This window comes from Haliaeetus albicilla, chromosome 18 (assembly GCF_947461875.1).
Source record: "Haliaeetus albicilla chromosome 18, bHalAlb1.1, whole genome shotgun sequence".
NCBI classification, from domain to species: Eukaryota; Metazoa; Chordata; class Aves; order Accipitriformes; family Accipitridae; genus Haliaeetus; species Haliaeetus albicilla.
Window position 1 is genome coordinate 9,731,694 of NC_091500.1, and position 9,256 is coordinate 9,740,949.

General features: G+C 40.1%; 1 long non-coding RNA gene across 1 annotated transcript; it reads right to left on the reverse strand.

The window, feature by feature from the left end:
- Positions 1–1,451: 1,451 nt before the first annotated feature.
- LOC138689894 (uncharacterized) lies at positions 1,452–8,379 on the reverse strand. Its single transcript, XR_011328688.1, has 3 exons — positions 8,256–8,379; positions 3,944–4,075; positions 1,452–2,294 (listed from the first exon to the last, which is right to left on the reverse strand). It is a non-coding gene; the product is annotated as an uncharacterized lncRNA (long non-coding RNA).
- Between the last annotated feature and the right edge of the window lie 877 nt (positions 8,380–9,256).

Here is a 9,256-nt window from a genome sequence, read left to right on the forward strand (position 1 = left end):
ATCTTTCCTGAGTACATCTTCATGCTGGTTTTTAAGTCTTTACCTTTGCTGAAATAAGTCTTTCACATGCTTACACCATAATTTTTAACAGTATAATTTGTTGACAATCCACTAATTGCTACAAAAGGCAGAAGATGGCCTGGGTATAGATCTGAATCTGGCTTCTGGTCGTATGATTGACAAGGAACTTCATGTGGTAAGTGCTCAAGAAAAGAATAAAATTAGATGGAAAGATTACAGTCATATAAAACATTTTAAGTTATTAAAAATTATTCAAGGGATGTAAATAATGCTATTTCCATATGTCCTCAATATATTTTTCACTTTAGATATCTGTTTGAGAATACATTACACCTGCAAATTTCATTGTGTTAGAAGCATTAGCAGATGCCAAAAACCCATTTTAAACAAACCAGCTCAGTGGAACTGGGAAGTACTAATGCACCATTTTGAAAGAATCCTGAGATATTTTGAGGAAGCTATGCATTTATCGTAATACCCAAGTGACTCAGTTCTTCTGGAACAACCATACATATTTTCTGATGGTCTTTTTGTTCCTATTTATGGGAGAGATGCAGTTTATAAGCATACAGTTTTAACAGTAGAGGCAGATGTTTCTGATAGCCTGGACAGCTAGATACTGTGATCTTAACTTGGATACCCAAAGGGCATCAATCTTGAGAACTTCAAAGGCACCCACCTGTCTCTATTGCCTCTATAGAGAACTTCAACAATTCCTTCAGTAGGTCAAAGTTAGATGCTTAAACTGGGTGGGTGGGACACTACTTCATGATTTTCTGTTTGGTACACAGTCTTTACATCTGTTCTGCCCTCCAGAGTGCTAAGCCTTATATATTCAAAAGGGAGAGAAAATCCCATGCCCCAAAAGTCTGCAGTCAAAGTAGAGGAGACAGAGACATGATGGGAAGGAGATGGAAGCAGGGAAGATGATGTGAATTTGAATAGCAGGTTAGATGTGGGGCTGAAAAGAGAAATCGCATCTGCAGAGTCCCAGTCCAGTAACTGGGTCTGCAGACCACACTACCAATAACACCATATTAAGCACAGTGCTGGAGACAAAAGAGAGAGAGCACATCAATGGCAGCAAAGATCTAGAATGAGACCTCTACCTTGGCAATCCCAGAAATGGGTGCAGTCTGGGAATAAGAAGGAGAAGCGTACATCCCTGGCTGACTGCACAACACAACAGGGAGAGGAGAGCACCAAACTGGCATCCTGTTCTGAACACTGAAACATTTCATTTTTTTACTTTGGTTCCTCATATTTTATCGTAAACTAAGCTTCCAATTTTATCATACGCAGACAATATATAACAAGACTTATTTATACTGTTAATAACTTCTAAGCCACATCCTTTTTTTCTTTTTATTGCAGAAAAACTACTTTCTTTATAAAGTAAAACAAAAAAAAATCTGCTGCTCAGGGTTGTCTAGGAGCAATCTGCATCAGTGATTGGATTATGTACTAACAGCATTACTTATCCCCATCTGAGAGGTACCCTACAGGGAAAAGCTCCAAAGAAAGACACTGCATTAAGGGAAGATTTGGAAGTCTGATTGCATTCTGTTTCCATCTCTCTGCAGGGCTGGCTGTCAATGGCATTCAGAGCTGCACAGCAGAAAAGGAAAAACAACTCTCTCTCTTTAGTGTTGTGAGTCATCAGTGACTGAAAGCATCTTTACCCCAGTTTAAGGTCTGGCCAGGGGATGTGATCCAGAGTTCACTGAGAATTTGCGTTGACTTCATACAGGTTTAACTGTGGCCTGTATTTTTCAGCTGGAAACTGATTATTTTACAGTCTCATGAAAGTGAAGGAATAAAGTGTGTAAATCTTACAGTGAAGACACAGTTCATAACTATAAACATTCTCTCAAGCAGTGAATCTGGATCCAGATGGTATACAATATTAAACCAGAGAATCTGGATCCAGATGGTATACAATATTAAACTAGTGATATCTCTCTAAGCACATTTAAAAATAATTAATATTACCATGGATTTCCTCCAGACTTCTTCCCCATCATGAATATAGAGCAGTATGTTCCCTTAGGAAGAGAAAATTGCAAAGTTTTCTGTGTTAACCACAAAGTAACTTACTTTCATCATCCAGTGATCCAGTAGGTCATGTCTTGAATTCTAAGCGCTGGAGAGACTGGTGGATCTCGATAGTTTTCCACTGAACAGCTTCATGGAATAGTTTCTCAAATGTGGGATACCTTCCCCAATGTCCCCCAAATTTGTGTTACGGTGTCTTAATTCTCTGGAAGAATCATCTAGAGACAAAAACTTAGATAATTTACAGACTATAAAATAGACATATGAGTGTGTAGAAACACACAAAAATACATAGAAATATGCCTCGTCATACCCAAGTTTCAATTTATTTTTACATATATGATCCTACAATCTGGAATAGAAGAAAATCTCCACACTAGAAAGATTCTGGCTTTTCTCTCAGAGTGTATTTTTAATTGTATTTTTTTTAGTTTGAACATAGGGTTACAAGATTGGAAAACTACCCAGTATTGAAATTCAGATCTAATTGTCTACTAAAATGTTTTATCTACATGAACAGGAAATAGCTGCATTGCTTGCAAAAGGTAGGAGCAATTTAAAAATCTTTAGCCTTTTTATATCACATATCACAGAGCAGCAGCTGGATGGAAAAACAAGAAGTAAAGATGAAGAATGCAAATTTCATCTACAAATTAAAACCAAGATTTTTTTCAACAGAAGTTATTGTTCATGAAACAGGGAGATTGGTGTCTGTTTTAACATGTGAGGGTCAGAACCTCCAGAAGTGTCAGATAATTTAACTCCAGTAAAGTAAAAATGCGGCAACTGAATATCTGCCCTTGGGATTTCATATGCAGAATTTGTTTATTATTTTCCTTTATGTGAAATAAAATTAGCATAGACTACTTTTTGTCCTTTGTGTATGTGTGCTGGTTTTGGCTGGGATAGAGTTAATTTTCTTCACAGTAGCTAGTATGGGGCTATGTTTTGGATTTGTGCTGTAAACAGTGTTGATAACACAGGGCTGTTTTCGTTCCTGCTGAGCAGTGCTCACACAGCGTCAAGGCCTTTTCTGCTTCTCACCCCACCCCACCAGCGAGGAGGCTGGGGGGGCACAAGGAGCTGGGAGGGGACACAGCCGGGACAGCTGACCCCGACTGACCAAAGGGATATTCCAGACCATATGATGTCATGCTCAGCGTATAAAGCTGAGCGAAGAAAAAGGAAGGGGGGGATATTTGGAGTGTTGGTGTTTGTCTTCCCAAGTCACAGCTAGCCGTGCTGGAGCCCTGCTTTCCTGGAGATGGCTGAACACCTGCCTGCCCATGGGAAGTGGGGAATGAATTCCTTGTTTTGCTTTGCTTGCTTATGTGGCTTTTGCTTTACTTATTAAGCTGGCTTTACCTCAACCCACAAGTCACTTCTACTCTTCTGATTCTCTACCCCATTGCACTGAGGGGGGAGTGAGAGAGCGGCTGTGTGGTGCTGAGTTGCTGGCTGGGGTTAAACCACGACAGTATGAAAAAATGTGTAGTGCTTTCCATTGCTGAGCACTGGTACTTGTCCCCAGTTTTTACCCAAGTGTTTGAATGCTTAAAAAGTTCTAACCCCTAAGGGACTACTGAATGAGGTTTTGCTTTGCTCAGTCAGCATCTTCCTATATATATATACAGATTAAGGTCTTACTGGTACCAAGTCACAGTTACCACATCTGTGCTGGTTTTATTTCTGTTAACTTATTTCCAAGTTTTTCTGTCAGTCAAGATTGGCACAATATAATCTAGGAAGATTCAAGTATGACATATTTTTAAATTACTCAGCATCATTGTTTAGCCTATTACACAGTGTATTAGGTTTTGATTTTGATTAAAAAAATTTGAGTTTTCATCTTAACTCTGCTACTTACCTGTTTTTTGAATCTGGGCAAGTCACTTTATCTTAATCTTCTCTTATTGCTGTGTCTTGAGCGAGGATTGCTGAATGTCCCCAACAACTTCTAGTGTCACTGTCATCAGAGCAACAGTAATAGCAAACAGCACTGCGTTATAAAAAATACCTCAGAAAAGCGGAAGCAAGAATTTATATATTGCAGTTTCAAAAATTTAGACAATTGACAAACATTTCCCTTGTCTCTGCAGCCCTGCAGATTTGCAAAGCAGGCTAGAATATGTTTCAAAGACAAACAAAACAAAACAAAACAAAAAATCCTCACATATATTAAAATGTGACAAGGTAATATTACTAAAATGTTAGGTACGTTAGGTATCAACAGAAAAGGAAATTATAGTCTTTCTGATTGAAGCAGCCTCTCACAGGGTCATCTAAAGATTTCAAAACAATGAAGACAAGTGCCAGAATGTTTTGAATTCATCTTGACTGTGTTAGCAATGATAGCAGATGATCTCACTTCCAAAGTCAGAAATAAAACCAATTGGCTGCAAAGGCATTTGCTTTTTCATATTTTTTTCTTTTTCACCTACCTACTTCTTGTCCTTCACCTTGCTGTGTCTCATTGATGAACAATGTAAGCTTGAAAATAAAAGTTCTCCATTCTTTATTCACATACTTTGTTTCCTTTAAGATACAGATTCTTTACAGCCGGAGATAAGGATATTGCAGACTTCAGCTTCATAGGAACAGATATTATGTTGTGATACTGTTTTATCATGACCTGCATTTCTTTAACAGCACCTCCAAACCACACTCCATATTTACATCCTTTCTTTCCCATGAGCAAATACGGACCTTGGATGAGCTTGGGGGAGGAATGCTGCTTTGCGATGGTTGAGCTGGAAAGCTGTGACCATGTAGGGCACCGCTTCATAAACTCATCTCACCCGGGACATCACCTTACTGAGCAGTGTGGTGTAAGAAGAAAGGGACCGGAGGAAGAGCTGTGTGCAAGAAAAGATGGAATTTGTCTGGTCACACGATGGAGAAAGGGCAGCGATGCTGCTCTGCACGCCTTCCCTCCTATGGGAGCTCTGCTGAGCGTGGGCTCCCAGGAGAAGACCCAGGTCAGACCGTCCCGATGGGGGTGAGGCACAGTGGGGCCGAGCTGTGGGTGCACGGGCTGTAGGCACTGCCCGCACTAAGAGAACACGAACCCAGAGCCAAACGGGCAGACGTGCTGTGAGGAGCTTGGCAGGCCTGTTGCAGGTCCCAGCCAACACGTGCCAGTTCAGCTGCCTGTAAGACCCTGTTGTGAATTTTCTAGGCCAAATGGAAGAGTCAGAGGCCCAGACCGTAGCCCATAAAAGGGGAAAGATGCTGGGGAACCCTTAGGGGCTTTCTGTTATTGCAACTAATACGAATGTCCTGGTGTTAGTTGCAGCCACTGGATGGATGAACGCTAACAAAATTGCATGTTTCTTTTTCAAGCTCATGGCAGTAAATGGGAGGAAGGGAGATTTCTGCTTGCTCTGCTGGCTCCTCAGGGAACCATAGAGATCATCCCAATAGGCAAGAGATCAGCACCATTTGTTACTCCTGTATAATGCCTGCCAATGACATATCCAGCATGTCTAAGCTTCACTCAGCCTTCAAAATCCTGTATGTTGCTCATCCAGCACTACTCATTTAACAGCACACATTATCCAACCCATTAGGGAGTGCCACATTTTGGCATAAATAGGACCCCTAATTGTTTGGTCCAGCCAGTTAAAATCCCCATATAGTCTGCTGCCCTTTTCGTGATGTTTAGGCACCACTCAAAAATCAGTGGTGACAAGTGACAAAACTGAGCTTTTTTCTTTTTTTTTCTTTTTTAATACACAACTCGGTGTATGTCACTGATTACTGAAAACCATAAGCTCACCATTCTTGGAAGTTTAACAGTGGAAATAGCATAGTCTAATGACTATCATTATTAAACTCACTTGCACGAGATACAATAGCAACTTTCTCCCCCTGGTTTCCCGCTAATGTGCCAATGTAATGCAATGTAATGAATGGAGAAAAGTTTACCTTCATGCATTCTTTATTCTTTTTTTTAAGCCCAAAAGTTTTATCCTTCTAGTTCAAATTGTCAGCTGAATTCATTCAGTGATGATCAGAGCATGAGCAACATTATGTGCCTATTAGTGATGTCCTCTGCTTCTCTTATCCACCTAATCTTTAGATGACATTCATTGATGTAATTACACCAGAGACTGGAATGACATGGGTATATTTCAGCAGGATCCACCCTACTGAATACACTTGAAGATGGGAGTTTTCAGCTAAGATGTGATGTCAAAGAACAGAAGGCACTTTTTTTTAAACTGGCATTGAAAATTCCCTTAAATAATGGGACTCTCAGTGTAACATTCATTTGTATTAGAAAAGGACTCTAATTTAATCAAGCCATATCTAAATCCCTACCTGAATCTTGCATCTAATTATGCTTTAGAATAAATTTTTGTATTCCTGTTACCCCACCCCCACTTAGGATTCAGGCAGAAAATAATGAGCTTTAGCAGCAGGTAGGTGTTTAAACCTCTTCTGATCTTGAAGAGGTAGAAACTGAACAAATGAGACCCTCTGTCATTGAGCTCTGATACGTGCAGCAGCCCAAGCAGGGCTCTGGGCAAGGGATTGTTTCTATACACTTGATTTGCAGAGCATGACACATGCAGGAGCACCTACTCTTTCCACATTTGTTTGCCTGATTTTGATGAAACACACAATGAAATGGCACATCTAAGGAAAGATGAAGCTTTGCCCATGGTGGTTTTGCACCTAAGCCAGCTGTAGCAAATCATATCCCATCAAAGACATCATGGACAGCAACGAAGGCAGCAGCAAATGCCATGAGCTAAAGATGTCAGCACATACAATGCACAGCTTGAACCGAAGCCCACTGGAGACTTTCACGTCACAGCAAAAGGCTTTGGATTGCCCTCCTGAACACAGAACTTGTAAGGATTTGTCCTTCAACTGGCTCCCATCTTTTCCCAGCTGACAACACCCTAAGAGGAGAAGTACATTCTCAGGAAAATGAGATCATGTTGTGAGAGACTGAATTGTTATCTGGAGCTGTTTGTCTCAAAGATTGTTAGGTGTGAGAAACTGGACTGTCATCTCAAGTCATTCATTTCAAGTATTGTTTGACATGAGAGACTGAATTGTGAACTGTTTATCTTGAGCCTTTTGTCTCTGGGATAGCCTGTCTAAGCAGGACATTCCTCCTTCCATAAGGAAGATTACTAGGCCACTGAGGCATCCAGGAGAGGAAACGGGCTGAAGTCGACAAGCATGCAAGAATGTGGAGGCTACCATTCTCATGGAAACTGTAGTCTTTGAGATAAGATACTGGTTTCTGGTGTTGATCACGCAAAGGTCGTGTGATAGACGAAACTTGCAGCGTGTGAACAGTACATGAACAATACGTATGTGCATACATCATTGAAATATGACCTATAAAAAAACGTGTAGACAAGCCGTGGTGTGCACCCACCACCGAAGAATTGAAGACTGAGGACCAACGGGACGCTGCTGGATCCATGGTGGTGACTATCCTTGCAACTCTATCGCGACTGCTTGCTTGATTTCTGCCTTGTCTTCCATTCTATCCTACCGCTACTATTTTGTAGTTCTGATACTTTTGATAATAAAAACTCTTTTGGGTATATGGCATCTGACCTCGTTTGTGTCTTAATCTCACTCTTGGGATCATATCAAAACCTTCCCCAACATTGGACTGGGACACATGTGCTACAGCTACTTCCAGCTATGAAAGAATACATTATAATCAAGCATTTTAGAACCACAAGATTTTAACATTCATTTTATTCAGATCTTTCTCATTATAGGGGGTATTGCATTTTTAGATTTATCCTGGCCATACCCAATATCCCATACCAGTTCTTAGAAAAATCTGTTTTTCAGAAAAAAAGGTATTGTGGGCCTTCAAACAGTTCCTTAATGACCATCACTTTGGTGCACCATCTTCATGTGGTATTTTAAAAGTCGGTTTCAGAAAAATCTGTACTGATACAATGCCTGTTTAGCAAAGTTTTTAAAATATTATGTGATCACTATGTATTCTTTGCTAATAGAGAAAAAACAAGAAACACATCACTCAAGAAAGCTTAAAATTTCAGTAAAGTTTCTTCAGTTCAAACATAAGCTAGCAAAGGAGTGAAAACAACTGGATGCACCTTTAACCTGTGATAAATGTAGGCAATTTTGACTCCATCTATGCCATATTGAAAGAGGGCTGAGCTAAGTTACCTTACTTTGCATTTGCCAAGGGATACCATCAAGATTGTCGGGAGGTACAACAGCTCAGCTGGCCCTCCATAAACTGCTGAGCTGGAGTAATATATCTGTGGTTTGAGCCTTCATTTGCCTTGTGCTGAAAATCTTGAGGATGAGGACAGATAGCAAGATTTAGGTGTTAAATAACTTTCTTGGAAAGATAAAACATGCAGTTCAACAACATCAGCTGAATAATAAGCACAAAGGGCTTGTAATGGCAAGGGGTAATCAGTTTGGGACAGGGCCAAAAATACATCAATATGGTTAATGCATGAAAAATTACAAGAAAAAACAGCAAAGACTGGGAAACTGCTGAGACAAATACAATTAAAATAGACACCCTGCATTTAATGGGACTAACTCTTATGAAAATACATTTCCACGTGTCTTGTGGCAACTTTTCTAGAGAAAAACACTACATAATTTTTCACATAGGAAAGAAATCTGGAATCCAGCCATTTGCAGAGTTCATGCTCCTATTTTTAAACCTCATTTTGGTTCAGATTTCCTCCATTTTAGTAGGTTAGAAGTTTGCATTTCCAGCTAACATTCTGGACTTTTACCTTTGCAGTGAACAGTCTTTGGCAAATGTGATATAAATAACAGCAAAATCCCTCTTGGCAGCACATCCCTTCTTTATATTCACTGGACCTGGCTACCAGCACTAACACCTTTGGAAAAGAGGCACTTTACCTCTGAACACAATGAGGTCTGATCTTCACACCAGTTTTAAGTAGGCTTAATGCCCTGTGCACTCTTAATTTTTAACAGATAGATTTTCTACCTACAGACACTTCACCTTTTAAGTGCTGCCATTCCCTACAAAGCAGCTGCCAGATGTAAACCCATGGGTGGTTTTGTGTTAGTCATAGACAAAGCAATTCCTTGTACTGGTGTGTTGACTATCCATAGCATTTTGACACCCTCCAGGATGAAAGACATGATGTAATATGATTATCATGACTGTACCATCCATCCC